The sequence below is a fragment of the Monodelphis domestica genome, chromosome 2 (assembly GCF_027887165.1).
Source record: "Monodelphis domestica isolate mMonDom1 chromosome 2, mMonDom1.pri, whole genome shotgun sequence".
In the NCBI taxonomy this organism is placed as follows: Eukaryota; Metazoa; Chordata; class Mammalia; order Didelphimorphia; family Didelphidae; genus Monodelphis; species Monodelphis domestica.
In genome coordinates this window covers 104,964,433-104,988,527 of record NC_077228.1, presented here as the reverse complement: position 1 = coordinate 104,988,527, position 24,095 = coordinate 104,964,433, and the positions used below count along the sequence as shown (strand labels likewise).

General features: G+C 38.2%; 1 protein-coding gene and 1 long non-coding RNA gene across 6 annotated transcripts in view; one reads left to right on the top strand and one right to left on the bottom strand.

Moving 5' to 3' along the window:
- LOC103098735 (uncharacterized) overlaps positions 1–15,942 on the top strand; it is a 134,686-nt gene extending 118,744 nt beyond the window's left edge. The window contains exons 4-5 of the long non-coding RNA XR_461510.3: positions 2,628–2,729; positions 15,626–15,942. This is a non-coding gene — a long non-coding RNA (uncharacterized LOC103098735). The remainder of the gene's footprint in view (positions 1–2,627; positions 2,730–15,625) is intronic.
- PPP1R12B (protein phosphatase 1 regulatory subunit 12B) overlaps positions 1–24,095 on the bottom strand; it is a 316,463-nt gene that overhangs the window by 239,728 nt on the left and 52,640 nt on the right. The gene's annotated exons all lie outside the window — the stretch shown is intronic.

Below are 24,095 nucleotides of genomic sequence, written 5' to 3'. Positions count from 1 at the left end.
ACAGAGAGAGAGAGAAAGGAGAGACAGAGAGAAGAGAGAGAGGAGAGACAGAGAGACAGAGAGAGAGAATTCAATTCACTAAGCCTAAGGTCACAAAATGAATCAGTACAAAGCTACTCAACCCAATGCCCACTGTCTACTAGACCAGAGATATCCAACACATGGCCCATGGGTCAGGGGCAGATTATTATCTGGCTTGTGGAATTTAAAAAAAAATTTTAAGCACTTAACATCATTTCATTAAAAGCAGCTTTGGTTTTTTATATAAAAAAGAGCCCAGTACACCAGCATTTTTATAAAAGGAATGAAGTCCATCTATCAAATTGGGTTGGCCACTCCTGTCTTAACTAAACACCAAACACAAAGCCTTCCTGCTGCCCTTATGAAGAGTGCTTTGGTTACCAACCTGTTCACTAACACAAATCTGCCTTACAGAATGCCTTCACATTTGGCTACCTGGCTCAACCTCAGCTTCCCCACCCCCCCCACCCCCCACCCCCCCACCCCCCACCCCCCCACCCCCGCAAAAGGCTATAGTGCTGCCAAAATGGCATTTGAAACAAATTGCTATCCCATGGAGAAGGCTTTTTCAATTTAACTTCAGGTCACTCTGTGCCCATAAACAAGTGTGTCACACACCACAAAGGACAGCTTGAAAACTATAAGATGAGTATTGTGGGACCGCTGCCTCAGGGAAAAAAAAGGTCAGCGACAGAGGGTCCCAGAGTGTGTAAAAAGTGAAAGTCAATTTCAATTAGAGATAGAAAAGAATAATTTTTTTAAATGTTTATGGCATTTTATAGCTTACAAAGCTTTTCCCACATTTATCATTTCATTTGACTAGAATACTTTTTTGTAAATTTGACTGTAGTGAACAGAAAGCACTTTCTTCATTCTCCTGACAGTGCTCCTTTTCTGTACTGGCTCCTCTTGTCCTCCACACCTCCCTAAATGTTGGCGTCAACAAGCATTTCTGATTACCTAGCTTATTTCCAGTACTGTACACAGCCCAATTGTTACCTTTTATCCAGAATCCAAGTCCTACATTTACAACTGTCTCTTAAAAACTTCTACCTGAACTGTCTTACGGATACATCAAATTCACCATATCTAAAATTATAAAGTATTATCTTCTACTCCACTTTCTGTTTCCTTATTTTTGTTTTTAACTTTGGTGTCACCTAATTGCAAATACTGATCCTTCTAGCTGCCCCTCTCATTTTCAATTACTGCTGTCACCAGACCAGTTTGGACCCTCATGTCCAACTGCCAGAACTTGTGTTAGAGCCTCTTAAATGATACTTGTTCTCCAGCTGTCTTTTCTTTCCTATTTAAAAACTTTTTATACACGTTACACTCAAATAAAACCCTATTACTATATTTGCTGTTGCCCAAATACATCCTAATATTTCTGCCCCTAGGTCTTTGTTCATACATTCTCTTTCTGTCTAAAAGTTCCTCCCTTGTCCCCCAACCAACAATACTTGCCCAATTCCTATTCTTCAAGGTCTATCTCAAATGCGTCCTTTATGAAGCCTTCCCAGATCTCCAAATCCCAAGTGATCTCTATCTCTCTCTTCTTGGAACTCTCCCAGCATTCTTCACTTCTGCTATGTAATTATGATGTACTTTGAGTTAGTTATTTATATAGAGCACTAGGTCTTGTTTTTGTATCTCCTGAAGAACCTAACAAAGTGTTTAGTAATAACTCACATTTCACACCTTGAAGTATACAAAACACTTTACCCACAAGAAAGAATCATCATCCCATTTTGCAGAAGAAATTGAGGTTCAGAAAGACTGAAGGATGTGTCCAGGGTCACAAAGGTCATATTGGAGCTAAGGTTCAAACCCAGTTCTCTTGACTCCATGGACTGCCTCATTTGAAGGAAAGTTTCCAAATTTGCTCCTCCAAAGATTTCAATAACAGAAGGAACTCTAATGACAATCATAACATCTACCCAGAAGACCTTTTCAACTCAATGATTTCCTAAAAGTTCATAACAATTTCAATCAATTAAATGAAAAGGGAACTTATCTTAACTTAGAGCAGCCCAATAGCTGCATAAAAGTCAACATATCACCTGTTCAGAATTAAAGAATCCTAGTATTAGACTCTGCCAACCATCCAACCTCCCAGCTGGTCACCAGCCAGAGCAAAGCCCCTAACCAGGTCTGGGTGTCTTGGACCAAGCAGTCCTGGCAAGCATTCTTCTCTCACAAACCACAGCCCGGAAGCTGGAGTTGGTCTAACCTGAACCAAGACCTTCTGATCAGTTGTCACTGCAGATTCTGGCTCCCAAATACTTACAAAGGGAGTGGTTACATTTCCATTCAGACCACTTCCCAGCTAAGGTCTGGTTTTGCTCAGTTGCTATATCACTGTTAGAGAATTGTCACACTTTAAGAAGCATCTTAACTCCGCTAAGTCACTGAATTCACTCTAAGCCTCAGCTTCTTCATCTGCAAAGTGGGGATGATCTCTCTCCCTTTTAATAGGGTTAAAGGACTGAAATCAATTCAACAAATACCTCTAAGTGCCAATGTCAAATGAAAATGTAGATGAAAACTGCTTTGAATATTGCAAAGTATTATAGAAATAAATTTTTATTGTCCTTGTTTTACAGAGTCCTATAGCAGTTGAAGTCTGGTTAATTCAAGATGTCTTCTCAGTTCATTCTTTCCCTTGTGAATATACTCCATGGCTAAGACTCTCTGTGAAGATGCAAGTATGTATACCAAAGCTTTCAGAAGTTAAAAAAAAATTATCCTGCAGGCCCTGAGCTCAGTGGCAAAAAAGCAAAATATGACAACCCATGAAAATTACAGTTAATTATTAATTATCAATGCTAACAGAAAGGATCAATGGTGTAGATAAATCCAAACAGCAGATAATACCAAAAACCATTTTCTGTAGATTAACACACAGTTGCACACTATCTTCCACACCCAAGTCTAAGTGACAAGGGAAGCTTCTAAAAGTAGGGAGAAGTAGCCCAAAGACCTGGTGGCCAGGGCAGCAAAGAGGTAGAAACCTCATGTCCAATGGATATTGGAGAGCTTACTACCTGAAAAAGAATTAAAAGTTTTCTTAAGAAAATGGATTTTCTGAGGGGATGCCCCTCAATTGGGGAATGGCTGAACAAATTGTGGTATATGTTGGTAATGGAATACTATTGCACCCAAAGGAATAATGAACTGAAGGAATTCCAGGTGAACTGGAATGACCTCCAGGAATTGATGCAGAGTGAAAGGAGCAGAAGCAGGAGAACATTATACACAGAGACTGATACATTGTGGTACAATTGAATGTAATGGACTTCACTATTAGTAGCAATGATCCAGAACAATTCAGAGGGATTTACGATAAAGAACACTATCCACATTCAGAGGAAAAACTGTGGGAGTAGAAACACAGAAGAAAAACAACTGCTTGATTACATGGGTCAAAGGGGATATGACTGGAGATGTAGACTCTAAATGATCCCCCTAGTGCAAACATCAATAATATAGAAATAAGTTTTGATCAAGGACACATGTAAAACCCAGTGGAATTATGCATTGGCTATGGGAGAGGGTTAGGAAAAGAACGAGATTCTTATAACCATGGAAAAACATTCTAAATTGACTAAATAAATTTTTAAATGGATTTTCCTATTTGGCTATTCTCAGCAATGATCTGGGACAATCCTGAAAGACTTATGACAGGGAATGCTATCCATCTCCAGAGAAAGAACTGTTGGAGTCATTTTCACTTGAGAGTTTTTATAGTTTTATTTGCGGTTTTGGGTTATATATGACTTCACTCTTACAACAATGAGCAATAAGGAAGCATGCTTTGCATGGCAATAAGAATATGAAAAAATTAAAAGGGAGGAAAAGAAAAAGAAAATGGATTTTCCTAAAACCTGAAAGGAAAATAGGAAACTTTCCTATCACCTCCAAAATTGAATGTTTGTCTTCAATGAAATCCAAACCACTTAATGCCCAAACTACTGATGGCATAATCAGGATGAGGAGAAGTTTTCCAGAACTGGGAATTACAGACATTACTGCAAAGGTATTGAGGGAACAGGAAAGGGTATATGTCACCTTGCCCTTCTGAGGAGCTTCTACTGCACAAACAGCTCTCCATATAGATCAGAGATAACAAGCCAGCACCAGAAGCTGGTCATTTTGGAAGCAGGGAAGCAGAAAATGTCTTCAGCTGGAAGTCAGGCCACTCAGGTGCTCAGGCACCTCTACCTGAATAACCACAGTCTAAAAGGCACTTCATCTCCACAAGGTTTTCATCTTTTTCACTCTGCACCCATTGTTGTCCTTCTCTCCTTTCACATAGGCCTAGATTTCCCTGAGATATGAAACTCCTGGAGGAAAAGATCCTTTTACCAATGCAGCACAACATCTGGTCTGTATCCTAGAGTTTGAAAATTGCCCAGAGCTCAGTGAAAGAGCTAACAAATAGTCCCACAGCCTATTTAAGCCACTTCTACTATCACATTCTGCCAGATGAGAACAAATAATCCAGATGTGCATACTTTGTATTCTCTCTTATATTAACATGATTGCAACCATGACCATCAATTTAAAATACAAATATGAGTTAAGTTAATAAGTTTAAGGAGTTAAATCAGCAATATGTGACATAAGAATATTTGGCTTATGTGGCAGATGTATCTTGTCCCACAATAATAATTTTAAAATACTAGTATGTCACTGAATCATCAAATTTTAAAACTATAAGGGGGCTGAGCTTACCTAATCTAAATTCTCATTTTATAGATGAGGAAACTAAAAATCAGAAAATTAACAGTGACTGACTGTTACCAAGGTCCCAGAGACAGGGTCAGGCTAAGACTAAATTGAGGACCTAATCCAGGGGTCTCACCACTATACCTCTACTGCATCTAGTACTACTATCACAGTTAATGGTATTAATAAACACTTTCTGACTTCTCCAGAGAATTGGTTTGTCCAAACACCACAGAAAACAGAGAGGCCAAAATCCACAAGGAGAGTGACAATTCCAATATTGAATAGTACAAATACCACCCTCAGATCTCTTTTCACACCAAAGAGTCTGTGGCCTAGGATGGGAAACTAATGAAAAAAATTCAATGCATAAGCATTGAATTCTCATATAGCATAAGTTTAAAAAAGAAAAAAAAAGTCAAAGAGAATTCTTTGTCTGGCCCACCTTTCTATACTCTCCAGGGAACATGAATCAATGTATCAAGAGAATTTTCCTGGGCCAATGGCAACAGGAAGAAATGTTTTCTCAGGAAGGCAAATACTTAATTAACCAATTTAGAGTTATCTGCACAACACAATAAACCGCCCTTACCATTCTTGGACTGCTGGTCTCTGCAGGGCAATAGAGTTCTACCCCTCTGAAGAGCACTTTGAAGGCCATCTATGACATCGTGCCCAATTGACAATATGCCACACACAACATTTTCTCCACTAACAGAAGGTTCCTTGTACCAAGTAATGCTATGCTAACTGGAGCCTGGCACACCACCACCAAAAAAACCAGTGGGTTCCTGAGAGAGGACAAGGAGGGAGAGGGAATTGTTAACCTTTAAAAACAGCTGAAAGAGCTCCCAGAGTGAAAATTTTTCAAACAGTGATCTATATGTGACTGTAGTTCTCCAGGCACACAGTAAAAGCTGTTAAACAACCCCATGTAAGAGCTTAAATCCTGGATGATCAAGTACTAACACAAAAGTAAGGCTGAAGCAGAAATCTAAGTGCCCAGTGATTAGAGATATTTCACAAACTTGAACTGGCTGCTATGAAAATGATGATGTCAACAGTATGATCTCAAACTGTCTTTCCTTCAAAAGTTAATTTCTATCCTTTAGGAAATGGTAACATCAGAATTGGTAGAAGATATAATAGCTATAAGAAGGAAATCAAGTCTCCCTGAAGTTTATTTTTTTAAGAATGTTATTTTTTTCTCAATGACATGTAAAAACAATTTAACACTTTAAAAAATAATTTGAGTTCCAAATTCCCTCCCTCCTCATCCTCTCCCCTCCTTGAAAAAGCAAGCACTTTACTATATAGATTATACATGTGCAGCCATGCAAAACATATTTCCATATTAGCCACATACAAAAGAGAACACAGACAAAAACAAAGCAAAATCAAGAAATATAAAGAAAGCCAACAAAGTTTGCTTCAATCTTCACTCAATCCATCAATTATCTTTCTGGAGATGGATAACATTTTTCATTAAGGGTCCTTCAAGATTATCTTGGATCATTGTATTGGTCAGAATAGCTAAATTATTCACAATTGATCATTATACAATAGTGCTGTTACTGTGTACCTTGTTCCCCTGGTTCTGCTCACTTCACTTTGAATCAGTTCATATAAGTCTTCCTAGGTATTTTTGTCCATGAAGTTTAAAAAGCAGAAGGTTTTATTTACATCAAGGCTGTGGCCACCGTGAGAAAATGCTACATCATTACGTCAGTATATCAAAGGCCTGAGACCTACCCACTGGAGACACTGCCTCCAACTACAAGGATTCTGGCCTTTCGACAGCTCAGGAAATCATCTTCCAAATGCTGAGGCAGAAATACTCAACTCTGGCAGTCAAGCTGGTGATGAGCCTTTTCTGATTTAGCTAAGTTAGTCATTAGACAACATACATAGATCATCACAGATCCCATATTCAAACCTTTGGTAGGGTATGCCAGGGCTCACAAGTCATTAGCACGGCCTCCTACAACTCAGTCACCTCTATGTTACAACAAGGCATTAGTGGAGAACATGAGTAGAAGTGAAGGTAGCAAGCTGGCAAAGTGGATAGAGCACTGGGCCTAGAATCAAAAATTCATATCCAGCCTCAAACATTTACTAGCTGTGTGACCCTGGGCAAGTCATTTAGCATCTCTAAGATTCAATGTCTTCATTTGTGAAATGAGAATAATAATAGCACTGACCTCCTAGGGTAATTATGAGCATCAAATAAGATGGCATATGTAAAGTGCTTTAATAACCCTAAAACATTTATATATGTGTATACATATACACACATATATGTTATTTATTATTATTACTATTACTCTTAGGCTGCAATGCTTTCACATAAACTAACTGGTTATCTTACAGAATAGTTAGCATTTTTTCAGACTTTAGTGCCAATAAGGAAGATACTTGACCTTTCAGCAACCAACTATCACCTGTACTATTACATATGAGGGCCAGATTCACTGTTCCTTCTCTATAGTCATAGCTAAATGTATACTCTATTCTTCTGCTTCTGCTCTTTTTGCTTTGGATGCTGTTTAAAAGTCTTTCCATATTTCCTTTTATTCTTCATATTTACCAAGTGAATTATAGGATTCCATAAGATCAAGTCAACAAGCAGAGTAAGAAAGACCTGTTGGTTTGAATTCTACCACCAACACTTGATGGCAATTTGATCTTCAGAAAATCACTTAATTTTCTAGTGATCTAGACAATGCTTTTAGACTACAGCTAGGTTGGTAATTGAAATAATGTGAAATTTGCTTTAGTACAAATTACAAAATGATACCAAGTTGCATTTGATGCCAGTAGAAAATGCAGGTGCAAACTAGTTGAGGGCATTACCCAGTCAGTCTGCACTTGCCTGTCAAAGTTGTCAACTTTGTTGTCGAAAGTCAAAGATATAGGGGGCAGCTGGGTGGCTCAGTGGATTGAGAGCCAGGCCTAGAGATGGGAGGTCCTAGGTTCAAATCTGGCCTCAGACACTTCCTAGCTGTGTGACCCTGGGCAAGTCACTTAACCCCAATGCCTAGCCCTTACCACTCTTCTGCCTTGGAGCCAATATTGGCTCCAAGACGGAAGGTAAGGTTTGGTTTGGTTTGGTTTGGTTTGGTTTGGTTTAAAAAAAAAAAAGGTCAATGATATACCAGCACAACTACAAGAAACAGATATGTTATAATGTCAGAAATAGCTTTATGGGCTAAAGACAACAATCAAAAATGTTTTCATATTAGCAAAACAACCCTTCAAACAAAAGCTTCAAATTTACAGTATTCAGAGCAGTAAATAGAAAATGGGAATGAATAGTGAAGAAATTTTTATTTTGAACAATGGTTGGCTCAATGGCTTTAAAAATCTAGTTCAACTGCATAATGTTAAAATGAGCAAACTAGCAGCCAATGCAGATGAGGATATGATAACTAAATATTGTTTGGAAGAAAATAATCAAAGAAAGTATATACACTGATCAACAGATTTTTGATGTGGATGAAATAGCCTTATTCTGGAAATGGATGTGTTCCAGAATTTACATTTTCTAAAGAAAAAAAAAACAACTTGGATTTAAAGTATCTAAGAATCATTTAACACTGGAATTTTAAATTAAAATCAATGCTTTTCAGTCAAAATAAAAAAAGTATTAGTCACTAAAGCTGTTTTTGAGGACAAGTTTTCAAGTTATTTTGGCCAAGCTATTCAAAAATATTGCAAAGACAATAATAATATGTTTAAAGCAATACTGGTTTTAAATAATGCCCCAGATCATCAAACTACATTTATTTCATTAAGGGAGAATGTAAGTATGCAAATTCTTAGAGATGTGGATAAAACTATTTACAATTATCAGAGTATGTAATGAATAAAGAGAAGACTATTAAGTCTACATTGCCAAAATATTTTAAACAGTAAGAACATTTTCATCATCTCATCAGTATCAGGTTTGCCTTTAAGTACCATATATAGTATTATTTAAAAATCTTTCTTTAACAATTCTATTACTGTGTGAAGTATGCAGGATGTTCACAGATAACTAGAACCTCTGGTGTGAGGGTTTGCCAAGCCCTTTCCAGAAAGGACCGTTTTCCTCCTTTGGTGTCTACCAGCCACCCAAGAAGCTATAAGTGCAGCCTCCCAGTAAACCATCTCAGCAGGCAGGCCATACCACATTGAAGGTAACTGACAAGCCTCAAACCCATATGTTAGTTAGGGAGGTATCTAACCCAGGAATGGAAAGACTTCCCCTGGCAGAAAGAGCAGCTGAGAACTATATGTTTCAATAGGCATGAAGAAAGTGGGTGCTGTTGAGGGTTTAGAGCTGTGATGGCAAACCTTTAAAGACCAAGTATCCAAACTAAACCCTCACACTGCATGTGAGCCACCCCCTTACCCTAGACAGGGGAAGGAGGAACCTCCCCCATTGGGCTGCTGGGCAGAGGAGTGGGTCATAAGAGAAATGTCCTCAGGTGCAGGTGGAGATGGGGAAGGTGTAGCACCCTCTGGCATGCATGCCATAAGTTTGTCAACATGGGCTTAGAGCTTGGTTGGACATCAAAAAAGTCAAAATAAATTCACTGCACCTCAAACCATCACCAGTTGTCTTGACTTTGTCTTGCCCCTGGACTTGGATAGACTCAAGAAGAAAAAGTAAGGCTTTGTGCAAATCTGCCTCACTTCAATCTAATTTATGTATGAATCAAAAGATATCACCAGTGATGTCATTCTGGTCCTGTTCAAGCACAAAGGACAACAACCAATTCTGTGTAGTAAATAATAATCAGAAATATATTTTTCTTATCCTTTGCTGGTATGTTATGTTAATAAACAAATAAAAAAATTGTTCTTAAATCTTTCATTGCATATTTCCATGGCTAGAACCAATTAACATATTTTACATATAATGTCAACTAGTACAAATTTGAAAAATGTGAACTGAGTATTTATGGGGTCTAGCTGCACAAAGGACAGAGAATCTTTATTGGTATAGATTTCCTCACACTGCTGAAATCAGCAGTCCAATCATCATCATCACTAATATTGATATAGTGCTGTAAGCTTTGCAAAATGCTTTACAAATATGAGTTATTTGTGAAGATAGAATTAACTCTCCCCTTGTCTATTTTTAGCTAAACAAATCAAGAACTTAAAGTACCTCTACTTGACACTAAGTAAGAGAGTTTGCAAGTCACTTACTAGAATGAGCTCACACCTCCAAAGGTCACTGCCCCCCTTGGGCAGTACTAGGCAAATTGAAAGATTACAATTGGTTCCTGTAAAGTGGGGGAACAACAGGAAGTAAAGTGGAGAAAACTGCTTTAAAAAGGCTAGCTCAAGGATTCAGTCTTTCTCTCTGAATTAGTGAGCCGAGATGGAGATGGAGACTCTTTCCCTGGATCCTGCGTCCATGTGCAGTGGTGAGTGGAGTGATTCCTTCCTTGGTTCTTCAGTGAGGAGACCCTCTCTGCTTATTGGCACTTTGGTGGAACTTCAGTGTGAGTTCTGGTGAGATTCTTGGTGGTCTTAGCCTCATGTTCACTGAAGGTTCTCGGAGGATTCTTCAGCATCTCCTGGTTTTTCCGATTTCAGTTTTCTAATTAGGACTTTGTATTCTAGTGAGATTCGCTTTCAGATTCACATTTGTGGTCTGGAGACAATAGGATTAAACTTAGGGTATTTGTAGCTAGGAAGTACTTTCTGTCTCTATCTACATTTCCCCACTTTTACTCTTTCCACCTCTTTGTAAATAAAGTTGCTAAAAGTCATTTTGACTTAAGCTGTAATATTTTTAAGTCGGCGACCACAATGTTAGTTTAGAATTCTCATATGAGCATAAAAATCAAAATTTAAATCCTTACCTATCTCAATTAAGAATAACCCTGCTCTGAACAGAGGCTATTATTGTCTTCATCTTATAAGTGAGGAAGCTGAAATACAGAGAGGTTAGGTAAGCTACCCAGAGTCAGAGCCTGAAAGTGTCCATGATGGATCTGAACGCATGTCTTCCTGACTCCACAACTTGCAAAGTCCAGCTTATATGCCACTTACTCCATGACAGGTTTCCTGATCTTTCTACTCACAGGATTCTCTATGATTTTCATGGTGCTTATATCTTGTCTTATAGTATGGTTATTTGTGTATAGGTATTATCCATTCTACTAGACTACAGATTCTATCAGGGGAAGGATCATGGGGAAAGACCCTAAGAACAGAAGAAAGAGGAATGAAGTTAGAGTCAAAAAAACAGAGTTAAAATACTTACTGTGTCAACTTGGGCAAGTCACAGTTAACTTTTGGGGGCCTAAATTTCCTTACCCTTAAAAGGAAAATGTTGGAGTAGATGGCCTCTGATGTCTAAATTCAGGATCCTGTTCCTTTCTGTGCAATTAAACACCAAACATAGCATTTCACACAGAGAAGATATGCAGTAAATGCTTAGAAGAAAGATAGGTTGATATCAGCAAAGATCTAAGACCCATATTTCACTAACTGAAGCACAGAAAAGTCTAGTCCAAATGGATAAGGCAGTAAGAATCCAAAGTGTTTTTTCTGTTTTTGTTTTTAACAGCCTAACAACCACTGACCTTTAGAGAAATCATTGAGGAATCCTTTTCTAGGTAGATGAGAGTCAGAGAAAATCCCAGCACAGCTGAAGTATTAACCAGGACAAGCTGGAGGCACAGGCACATAGCAGACAAACTTCCACTCTCTTGGTGTTACAGGTTAACACTTTCAAATACCATCCTACATGATCCAATACAGTAATGGGTAGGTGGGTCAGAAACTGGCTTAAAATAGCAGTAAAGACACTCAGATTTCATTCTCTAGGCTTAGAGAACCCTAAGGCTTTTCTTCAGTACTAAATTAATTATATCCCTGGTCTATTCCCCCAGGCCAAGGTTTACTTTTAACAAAACTACAAAGAAAACTTAACTAACCATACTACTAGCCTTTTCTTTATAGTAGAATTCACATTACTAATGAACACTGACCCTTTAAGTGATTATAGCAGCTTTGATATTTAAACAGTCAGATTTAAAGAAGTTGTGGTTAATATAGTTATCTAATTCCAGGAGAAAAAAAAAGGCCAGAGGGAAAGGAAAGTAGCCAAACCATGTTTTAAAAAGCCTAAATTAAAACTGGGGGAGGGAGGGGGGGAGTAAAGGATGGAGTGGGAGGAAGCAAAAAGTCTGGTCAAGAGATGTAGAGAGCTTTGAACTAGTGTGGTAAATAAATGAATAGCATGAAGGGGGCAGATATAAAAGATGTTGTGAAGATAAAAATCAATAAGATTTTGCAACTAATTGGATGCACAAGAATAAAGAAAGTAATAATTACACAATAAATAATGTAGATAGATTACTTATAGATCTATATATTTCATCTACAGCTATAAGAGATTCTGTGTGTTTACTTTAAGGTCTGAAAAGTGCTTTTATACATAATCTCCTTTGACCTACATAACAGCTCTATGAGGTAGGTGCTATTATTAACCCCCATTTTGCAGGTGAGAAAACTAAAGCTGAGAAGTTAGACTTGACCAGGGTAACATGGTCAGAATGTGTCTAAGGACTGAAATCCAGCGCTCTTACTGAATGCACCACCTAGCTGCCTGTGTGAAAAAAACAGATGTAATCAAATTCCCTGACTGCTCTTAGAAGTCCCATGGCCTGCTCCTAGATCACTGAATTTATAGACCCTTTCAGGAAGTTGTCAGTCCTCTGTGTATTCTCTTGGTGTATCAGCTCACGTGGCCTTAATTATCATCTCAATGCTAATAACTCTCAGATTTATAAATCTAATCCTATTCTCTTTCTTATAACCCAGTCTTGCTCTGTCTTTTAGATAGTTCAACCTGGATATTCTACAAGCATCTTAAATAAACATGTCCAAAAGAACTCACTAGTCTATCATTCAAACTGACCTCTCTTCCAAACTTTATGTTTAAGGCACTACTTTCTTTTCACTTTCCTAGGTTCAGGAGCTTGATTCCTCACCCTCACTCACCCCAGATATCCGACAAGTTGCCAAATCTTAACATTTCTATCTACACATTTTACACATATATTCCCTTCAATTCTCCTCATTTGGCCACCACTCAACTGAATTATTGAAATTGTTTCCTAATAGTTATCCTACTTCAAGTCTCTCAACACTCCAATTCATCCTCTATACAAGTGCCAAAATGATTTTCAAAGAATACAGGTCTGACCATGTCACCTCCCCCATTAAATAAATTCTATCAATTGACATTTCCTGTTTGGCATATAAAACTCTTTACAATATGATCACAACCTTCTTCTAGAGCCTGATTATAAATGTCTTCCCTTCGTGCTATGTACAAATTGGTATGGTCAAACTGATTCTTCTACTGCTGCTCACACAAAGCAGCACTCCATCTTCCTGCCTTTGGACCAGCTTCCCCCATGCCAGGAATGCTCTCCCTCCTCATCTCGGTCACCTTCCTTCAAAATTCACCTCAAAGTATCACTTTCTACTTGAAGTCTTTCCTGATCCCCCAACTATTAATAGTACCTTCCCTCCAAAACTGTATATTTTGTCTATTGTTTTTCAGTTGTTTCTCACTCTTCATGATCCCATTTGGGTTCTTCTTGTCAAGGATAATGGAATGGTTTGCCATGTTTTTCTACAGCTCATTTTATACATAAGAAAACTGAGGCAAGGAGGGATAGGTGACAGGGTCACATAGCTAGTGTTTAAAGCCCGATTTGAACTTATTAAGATGAGTCTTCTTAATTCTAAGCCCAGTGTTCTATTTCCTGTGCCACCTAGCTGTCCCAATATTATACATACTTATTCACATATTCAATTTCTCCCCTCCCTAGACTGTAAATTCTTCAAGGGCAGGACTTTTTTTGGTAAACTCTTGTCTTTGTATACCCATCTCCTAGCACAGAGAAATCACTTCCTATTTATCAATTTGATTAAATGATTTTTAAAAAACCATCACAAAACCATCATTGTGATTATCATTATACCATACTGTATGTAAAGCCTAAGCTTTTTATTCCAATGACTGATGATAGTGACACATAAAATCTGCCAGTTTATCTAGTTTCTTTTATTTAATTATGAAGTCCTTGAGAGAGGGAACTTGGCTTCTCATGGCATCTAATTCTGCCCACAGCTCAATACATGATCTCCTACACTACCAATTACCCAAGAATCAACAAAGGCCAATAACTGTCCTTTAAAAGAGCTGTATCCAATCAACTGATTCAGATCTTGCAGTATCTCTTCCTTGGTTGGACACTTATTATTCCTTTATCTGTCGGGAAGCAAAAAGGGTGGGTACATCAAATGGACATTTTGTTCTGTCCTCTCTCCTGACAGTGTTATGTTGTGTAACTACCTGCAACTCTCAGTGAATCAAAACAAAGTACCTCCACTCCCTGCCAGCACCAAGATGTTGGTTTGTTTTCTTAACAGACTGGTCAGAAACAAGAAGAGAAACTAGGAATCCAGCCCAGAGAGAGGTTTCTGAGCACTGGACTTGGACTCAAAAAAAATCAAGGAAACCAAATAGTATCCCCACTTCCCATTAGGGCAAAAATTAAATTTATCAATTTTCTACACCCGTTCTATTACACAGTCCAAACCAGTCTAACATGATTTTACTGCTATGCATTAAGCAATCCAGATAGCAGTAGTCAACAATCCTTTATAAATAGCATCAGCCTGCTGGCAAAGTCCGGAAATGGACAGTAAGTGATCAGAGTCACATCTAAGAATATGAGCAGAGAGAGAACCAAGCTTAGTTTTGGCCTGAAAAGGCAATGACATACAAAAGGCTGGCCAGGGCAGGTGGCTATTCTGCATACTGTACATTGCTGGAAACTTTGCAACCAAGGTTAAAGGCTGGGAAGCTACAACCTAGAGAGATTGCTTCTCCCTGCGACTGCTCAACAAGATCAGTTCATTAGAGTGAGAAAGAACAAGTTTAGAAAATCAGATAAGACTCCCTGCACTCCTAGCTTTTCAAGATTTCAAGGAAGCTGCAAGCCCAGAGTTATTTGTTTTAAAGGATTGGTCATACAAGTAGTCTACCTGGATCATGCAACAGGAAGAAACAATCTTGCAAATTTCAAATATTCAGAAGTTTGACCATTGAAGCTAACAGTCAAATACCTAACAGCCCAATATGGTATAGTAGAAGGAATAGTGGATTTGGAATCCATTTTGAGTCCCAGCTCTTATATTTACTTGCTCTTTTTCCATTAATATGTTTCTTAAACTCTCTAAGCCTCAGTTTTCTCTTCTGCAAAATAACAATGGTTGTAGTGTCAACATGAAATCTAGAAACCTCAAACTTGTAGCCTAGTAAGATGATGATGATGAACCCCAAGTTTTAGAACTAGCTTGTAAGTTGGAGACCCCAAAGCTTGTACTTGTTCACTGTTATCGTGAGAATCCATCCTGAAGGGAACAGGGTACAAATACAACTTACAAGCTAGTCCTAAAACTTGGGGCTCATCAGATCTTATTAGGCTACAAGTTTGGGGTTTCTAGATTCCATGCTGACACTCCCTACCTTGGACGTTCTTTTGGAAGGAAGTACTTTGTAAAATATTTTCATTTCACTGATAAAGGGAACTCCCTGTGAGGATATTTGTCCTACCAATGCTGACTGGAGTCTATTCAATAACTTATAATCTTAGACTTATGAATTCTGATCAATGCAATGGCCAAGCCCAACTCCAAAGGTCCATTAATGAAGAACACTCCCCACCTCCTGGCAGAGGGGATGAACCAAAGATATATAACGAGACATACATTTTTGTGTATGGCTAATGTGGGCATGTTTTGCTTGACTATGCATATTTGTTATGAGGGTTTTTGATCTTTTTTTCAGTGAGGAAGAGAGAAAGAACATAAATGTTGGCTGAAATAATGAAAAGAATTCTTTGAAAATCTTACAGACTCAAGAGAATTAACTACAATACTGCAAGGGTAAGGGCCTTACCCAGAGTCAGTCAGTCAATAAATCTTAAACACCTACTGTGTGCTAGATACTATGCTAAACACAGGAGATACAAAGGGGGAAGGCAGTCCCAGAGATTAAGGAGCTCCCAGTCTAATGGAGGATATGATATGCAAAAACTATCTACAATCAATATTCAAGGTAAATAGGAAACAATTAACAAAGGGAAGAAACTTAAGAAGGGTTGTGGAAGTCTTCCTGTAGGAAGGGGTATTTTATCTGGGTACTTGGAAAGCCAGGGAAGCAAGGAGACAGAGATGAAGAGGGAGAACAGTCTAATATAGTCACCTATCAGAGTCACAACATGACAATGCAACTATTCTTGGGTTCCAAGCATAGCTCTTTATCCACACCATGCTGCCTCTCATAAAACGTTTAAAAAACCTCCAGTATTCCATACTGCCCTCCTACCTCACCTTCTCAGCTGAGGAGATCACCACATGCTGCACCAAAAAATTAAGTCATTTACCAAAGGCTCCCTTTTCTCCCCTCCTCCTAATCCACCCCACATCACTCAGACATCTCCCTCTGACCCCTTTAATGCATTATCTGATATATAAAACAGTCTATTTGCCAATTTGCCAAAGTCAATCTACATTGCACCTTTGATCCCACCCCTTCTCATTGTCTCCAGAAGACTGTTTCTACTATCACCCCACTCTCTAGTTTCAATATCTCCATGTATACCAGCTTATTCTCTGTTGCTATGTTCCCTCTCTTTAAAAAAGTTTTTTTTTAAACAACACACACCATTCATTTGATCCTACTATCTCTATGAGTTATCATCCTTTATTTCTCCTCTCCTACTTGACTAAACTCTTTGAGAAAGCCATTCACAATTGGTGGCTCTACTTCCTCTCTCCTCCCTAACTTCTAAACCACCTATAACTGTGATAGTGAACTTATGGCACACATGTCAGCAATGACACATGTAGCCATTTTTGGTGACATGTGGCCACATGTGGGCTCAACGCACCTCGGGGCTTGCCCAGGGTACAGCATGCCCACAGCCCTGGACATGGCCATAGCCCAGCCCAGGGGGGGGGGGGGGAACTGCTCCACATCTGGCCATGGGGGCGGGCGGAGTGAGCCAGGCCACTGGGGTGCATGGGGCTCCCACTGGAGTGGGGACAAGGAAAAGGAGCCTGGAAGGAGCATGCGCAGGCAGGCAACTAATGCTCTCCAGGCACCCACCCACCAGCCAGCTGGGGAGGAGTGGGGTGGTACCAGACCAGTGGAAGACTGAGCAGGGCTCTGGCCCACATGCAGTAGAGGAGTGCCTGGAACCAATTACCACATGCTTTTAGCACCCTGAAAAATATAGTAATGGCTTTACTCACAATTTTTCCCTCTACATACTTTAGTGAGACCTTATTCTCAGCGTTAAATAATATCAAAACCTACAAAAGAAACAGATTTGACAGATGAAGTTAGTAGTGCTTGCTTAGGCTTGAAGTGTACAAAATACCAACCTTCAATTGGAGATTTAGCCAATGAAATTCAGCAACAAAAAAGTCACTAATAGGCAGGTAAGTTAAAGAATTTCCCCTCCCCTTCACTTATCTTAGTTCACAGAACCCCACACAAGTTAAATAATATCAAGACCAACAAAAGAAACCGACTGACAGATGAACAAAGAAGTCACTAAACAGGTAAGTTAAATAATTAGTTTTGGGTTTATTAAATACAGTTATATATTACAATTATACATTTTTGTTATTTAAACTATAACTATCGTGAAATTATGGGGTTTTTTTCCAAAGTGACACACCATCTGACTTATGCTTGGTTTTTTGTCAAATTTTGACACAACAAGCTCAAAAGGTTGCCCATCACTGACCTATAATCTGGATTCCATTGTTATCATTCAATAAAAACTGCTTTCTCCAAAGTTATCACTGATCTCAATGGCCAAATATAATGGCCTTTTTATGAATCCTCTTTTCTCGACTTTACTGAAGCATTTGACACTGTTGCTCACCTTCCCTTCCTTGATATTCTCTCGTCTCAAGGTTGCTGTGACACTGCTCTCTCTCTCAGGTTCCCCTTCTACTTGTCCAAGAGGTTGGTATACTTTGCTAGGTTTTCATCTATGACACATTCACTAAGTATGGGTGTTCCCCAAGACTCTATCCTAGACCATCTTCTCTTTTCTCTCTGTTTTGTCTTATTTGGTGATCCCATGGATTCAATTATTTCTATGCAGATAATTCTCACATCTAAATATCTAGTCTAGTCTAATCTCTTGAGCCACAATCATCCATTATCCTAAATAAAATTTGTTAGTACATAGTTGTTTATATATTATCTCCCTCATTAGACTATGTACTTCTTGAGACCAAGTACTGTCTCTTGAATCCTTAGTGGCATGATACCTGCCACAGAGAGAGGTGCTTAATAAATGTTTTTTGATGTAATGACTTTTTGCATAACAAATGTCTTTTGGACATTTCAAACAGAAAAATGTATAAAACAGAACTTTTTTCCTAACACCCTCCCCTTTTAAAACTTTCCTATAACAGTGAAGGGCACCACTATCTTCCCAGTACAGGTTCACAACATTGGCATCATTCTCAATTTCTCACTCTCACTCACCCCACATATCCAATCTGTTGCCAAATCTCATCATTTCTACTTTTACAACTTTCTTCTATATTACTTTCTCTCCTCCATCAGTTGCCAATCAAGTTCAGATCCTAATCATCTCTCCTCCACACCATATTGAAATCACCTTCTAATTTGTCTTTCCGCTTTAGCCCTCTCCCCTCTCTAATCCATCCTCCTTTCAGCTGCTAAAGCAATTTTCCTAAAATGCAGATTGACCATTTTACTCCTTTATTCAATGATCTCCAGTAGTTCTCTATTGTCTCCAAGATCAAATACAAACCACTGTGTTCAATAGCTCATCATTACCTGACCTCTTCCTATCTTTTAGGCTTAACTTCCCTCAACTAGCTCTGTACTCCAGTTCCACAGGTCTACTTGCAGGTCATCTGAATCTCTGGTCTCTTGGGCCTCAACCAACTGTCCTCATGCCTGGCATCTTCTCCCTGCTCATCTCTTTCTCCTCACTTCCCTGCACTTCCTTTAAAACTCACTCAAATCCCCGCTTCTGCAGGAGCCCATTGTGGATTCCCAGCTATCTGTGCCTTTTCTTCTATCTATGTCCCTGGGTATGTGTCTGCTTACTGTCTTCCCAACTAGCATGTATATTCCTAAAGGGCAGGGACTGTTTTTGCTTTTCTTTGTATTCTCAGCATTTAGCACTGTGCCTGGTACTTTTAAAAAGTTTAATAAATTTGTACTTGTAACTTCACTTCCCAAAACCTACTTTTGACCTTTGAATTATTTTATCAGTCCTTCTACTAGAATATAGGCAGAAGCCAGAAAGTAAAATTCAAACTGGTCCAGTAAGTGATTTAATAACGGAAATCGTTAAAAAAGTCTTAGTGAATACCCAAAGGGTAAAAGACTTCCTGTCCTTTGATACAGCCATATCACTGCTGGATTTGTACCCCAAAGAGATTTAAAAAAAATATATATATATATATATATTCATAGCCACACTCTTTGTGGTGGCAAATGAAGAAATACTAGTGGAATCTTATTAACCACAGCTGAAAACATGGCAGTTGCAACATTGCTACCACTACCTACTATGGATAGAACTCTGGTTAGACACCACTATCTCACATTTCTGGACAAAGGCCAAAAGCAGCAGCTGGGGAAATCACAAAGAGCCTCACTAAAATGGGTCTCATCTTTCATTCTGATGTAGCTTCCTCTCCTTCCCATCATCCATAGTCACACCTCCATAGACTTATACAAAATGCCCAGGTCAGATGTGCAGCTTCAAAAGAAATTTTTCTTTGTCCCTTGACTAGGGGGAAAGTTTGCTGCAGGAAGAGGACAAGATAGCATCTTCTAGTTCACTGAAGTGGCCAAGAAATGGAAAAAGTTTGAGAGCCCTTGTTCCTATATTATGTAACTATAAATATGATGGTAGTTCATTGCCCTATTAGTAAATTTGAGTTATCTGGGCTAAAATATTCAGATTGAAAAATGAGTCTTTTTAATGGCAGTGGTGACAAAAATTTTACCCATTGGACAGACCTAACTGTGAATTAAGACATGCTTATTCACCTACAATTAAACAATTTTCTACTTCTTTATAAATCATCACTTATCTTAATTCACAGCAAGCATTCGGAGGGTTCCCTTAAGTAAATAAAGTCAGTTATTACTAGACAAACTAGAAGTATTGTTTGATTCAATAGTAAGAAAGTGTGTGTTCATTGCCTTTCAAAAACTACATCCTAAACATCAGTGGACTAAGCCCTTGAGTTGCTTAGAGCAAAAGATGAATCAAACTGATACTGTTAACAGCATTCAATTCTTGCCCCAGGGATCCACAAATGCTATTCCCATAAACTTCTATATTTCCTTCAAAAAGGAAGAAGTTGTCAACAAAGCCCAGAAGGAACATAGAAGAAAAGAGAGTCCTATGGGGCAACTCAAGCAGCTATGAATATTTGCTAGCATTCTGAGGACAATCCCAGAGGAAACAAAGACAAAAGGAAAGAAGGAATAGAATAAAGATTTGGAGCTACAGAGCTCCATTGCTAAGCTAACACATAGGAAAAGTGGATACTTTCTCAAAAGGAAAGATAAGAATTGTGATTATCCGAATCTCAAACCATGTTCAATGAACTTTTTAAAAACCCATTTCCCCATCATCTGCAATGGGGATAAACTAGAAGCCTTCCCAATAAGATCAGGAGTGAAACAAGGATGCCCATCATAACATCTATTATTTAACATTGTACTAGAAACACTAGCAGTAGCAATTAGAGAAGAAAAAGAAATTGAAGGTATTAAAATGAGCAATGAGGAGACCAAGTTATCACTTTTTGCAGATGATATGATGGTCTACTTAAAGAATCCTAGAGAATCAACCAAAAAGCTATTGGAAATAATCAACATCTTTAGTAAAGTTGCAGGATACAAATTAAACCCACATAAGTTATCAGCATTTCTATATATCTCCAACACATCTCAGCAGCAAAAATTAGAAAGAGAAATTCCATTTAAAATCACCCTATATAGACAATATAAAATACTTAGGAATCTATCTGCCGAGACAAACACAGGAACTATATGAACACAACTACAAAACACTGTCCACATAATTAAAACTAAATCTAAACAACTGGAAAAACATCGAATGCTCATAGGTAGGATGAGCTAACATAATAAAAATGACAGTCCTACCCAAATTAATTTACTTATTTAGTGCCATACCCATTGAACTACCAAAAAACTTTTTTACTGAATTAGAAAAAACCATAACAAAGTTCATTTGGAGGAACAAAAGATCAAGGATATCCTGGGAAATAACTTTTTAAAAATGCAAAGGAAGGTGGCCTTGCAAAGTGCCAGACCTCAAACTATACTATAAAGCAACAAAACAATATTGTACTGGCTAAGAGACAGAAGGGAGGATCAGTGGAATAGACTTGGGGTAAATGACCTCGGCAAGACTGTCTATGATAAGCCCAAAGATCCCAGCTTTTGGGACCAAAATCCACTATTTGATAAAAACTGCTGGGAAAATTGGAAGACAGTATGGGAGAGATTAGGTTTGGATCAACATCTCACACCCTACACCAAGATAAACTCAGAATGGGTGAATGACTTGAATATAAAGAAGGAAACTATAAGTAAATTAGGTGAACATAGAAAAGTATACACGTCAGATCTTTGGGAAAGGAAAGATTTTAAGACCAAGCAACAGTTAGGAAAAAATCACAAAATGTAAAATAAATAATTTTGATTACATTAAAAAAGTTTTGTACAAACAAAACCAATGCAACCAAAATTAGAAGGGAAGCAACAAACTGGGAAAAAATCTTTATAACAAAACCTCTGACAAAGGTCTAATTACTCAAACTTATAAAGAGTTAAACCAATTATACAAAAAGTCAAGTCATTCTCCAATTGACAAATGGGCAAGGGACATGAAGAGGCAGTTTTCAGATAAAGAAATCAAAACTATTAATAAGCACATGAAAAAGTGTTCTAAATCTCTAATAATCAAAGAGTTGAGAATCAAAACAACTCTGAGGAATCACTTCACACCTAGCAGATTGGCTAACATGACAGCAAAGGAAAGTAATGAATGCTGGAGGGGATGTGGCAAAGTTGGGGCATTAATGCACTGCTGGTGAGGTTGTGAACTGATCCAATCATTCTGGAGGGCAATTTGGAACTATGCACAAAGGGTGCTAAAAGACTGTCTGTCTGCCCTTTGATCCAGCCATAACACTGCTGAGCTTGTATCCCAAAGAGATAATAAGGAAAAAGACTTGTACAAGAATATTCATAGTTGTGCTCTTTGTGGTGGCAAAAAAATTGGAAAATATGGGGATGCCCTTCAATTGGAGAATGGCTGAACAAATTGCGGTATATGTTGGTGATGGAATACTACTGTGCTCAAAGGAAAAATAAACTGGAGGAATTCCATGTGAACTGGAACAACCTCCAGGAACTGATGCAGAGTGAAAGGAGCAGAACCAGGAGAACATTGTACACAGAGACTGATGCACTATGGTAAATTCAAATGTAATGGACTTCTCTACTAGTAGCAATGCAATGATCCAGAACCATTTGGAGGGATCTAAGAGAAAGAATGCTATCCACATTCAGAGGAAGAACTGTGGTAAAAGAAACACAGAACAAAAACAACCACTTGATCACATGGGTCGGTGGGCTATGACTGGGAGAGTGGACTCTAAAAGATCACCTTAGTGCAAATACTAATAATAAGGAAATAGGTCTTGATCGATGGCACATGTTAAACCCAGTGGAATTGTGCGTCATATATGGGAGGGGGTGGGAGGAAGGGAAGAAAGGAACATGAATCTTGTAACCATGGAAAATTATTCTAAATCATCTAATTAAATAAAATTTAAAAATAAAAATAAAAAAGTTTTTGTACAAACAAAACCAATGCAACCAAAATTAGAAGAGAAGCAACAAACTAGGAAAAAATCTTCATAACAAAAACCTCTGAAAAATTCCAATTACTCAAACTTATAAAGAGTTAAATTAATTGTACAAAAAATCAAGTCATTCTCCAATTGACAAATGGGCAAGGGACATGAAGAGGCAGTTTTCAGTTAAAGAAATCAAAACTATTAATAAGCACATGAAAAAATATTCTAAATCTCTTATAATTAGAGAGATGCAAATCAAAACAACTCTGAGGTATCACCTCACACCTAGCAGATTGGCTAGGGATAGATAGATAGACTTCTCCATTAGTGGCAATGCAGTGATCCTGAACAACTCCCAGAGATCTATGAGAAAAAACACTATCCACATCCAGAGGAAAAACTGTGGGAGTAGAAACACCAAGGAAAAACAACTGCTTGACTACATGGGTCGAGGGGGATATGATAGGGGATGTAGACTCTAAATGATCATCCTAATGCAAACACCAACAACATGGAAAAAGGTTCTGATCAAGAACACATGTAAAACCCAATGGAATTGTGCACTGGCTATGGGAAAGGGTTGGAGGAGGGGAAGGGCGGGAAAGAAATATGATTCTTATAACCAAGGAATCATGTTTTAAATTGACTAAATAAAATTAAAAACAAAAAACAAAAACCTATTTCCCATTTACAGGCCAAACCACAATAGTTTGATTGATGTCTCCTCTGGGGAAGAGGTCCTAGGCTTAAGATGATATAGTTAAATAATGAGGCTCCTTTCTCTCCAGAGCTTTATATTTGGCTTCCCTAAACAGATTTAACAAATAGCCTGTGGAGCTGAAGGACTCCATTTGTCTCCAGGATTCAATTCTGGTTCGTGGGGAGTTAAAGAAAATTTATAATAATTAAATCTACTGAATGTCCAAGTTGAAGTCTTAGACTAGATCTTCTCTCAAACTGTTACCCCACCCCCATGTTTAAAACAGTCTTTCAGTTGTATCAAAACCAATGAGACCTGGAAAACAAGCCAAGTAATAAATCACCCCCTCTTTGCCAACCTGGGGTAAATATAACATCCCCTCAACAAGAGGTTGAACATATGCAAAATTTTAGTCTGCTAAAGGGATTATTGGTGACTCATTAAAAGCAGAGTAAATGAGAAAAAGACATGGGAAACCCTGCCCATACCCAGCAACAGTAACAACAAACAACAAGAAGAATTTGGATCAGGGATTCATTCCATAAATCAGAATTTAGAACTAGAAGGGACTTTAGATTCATCTAGTTCAGCAGTTTTCAAACTTTTTGGTGTCAGGATCCTTTTCCACTCTTAAAAATTACAAAGG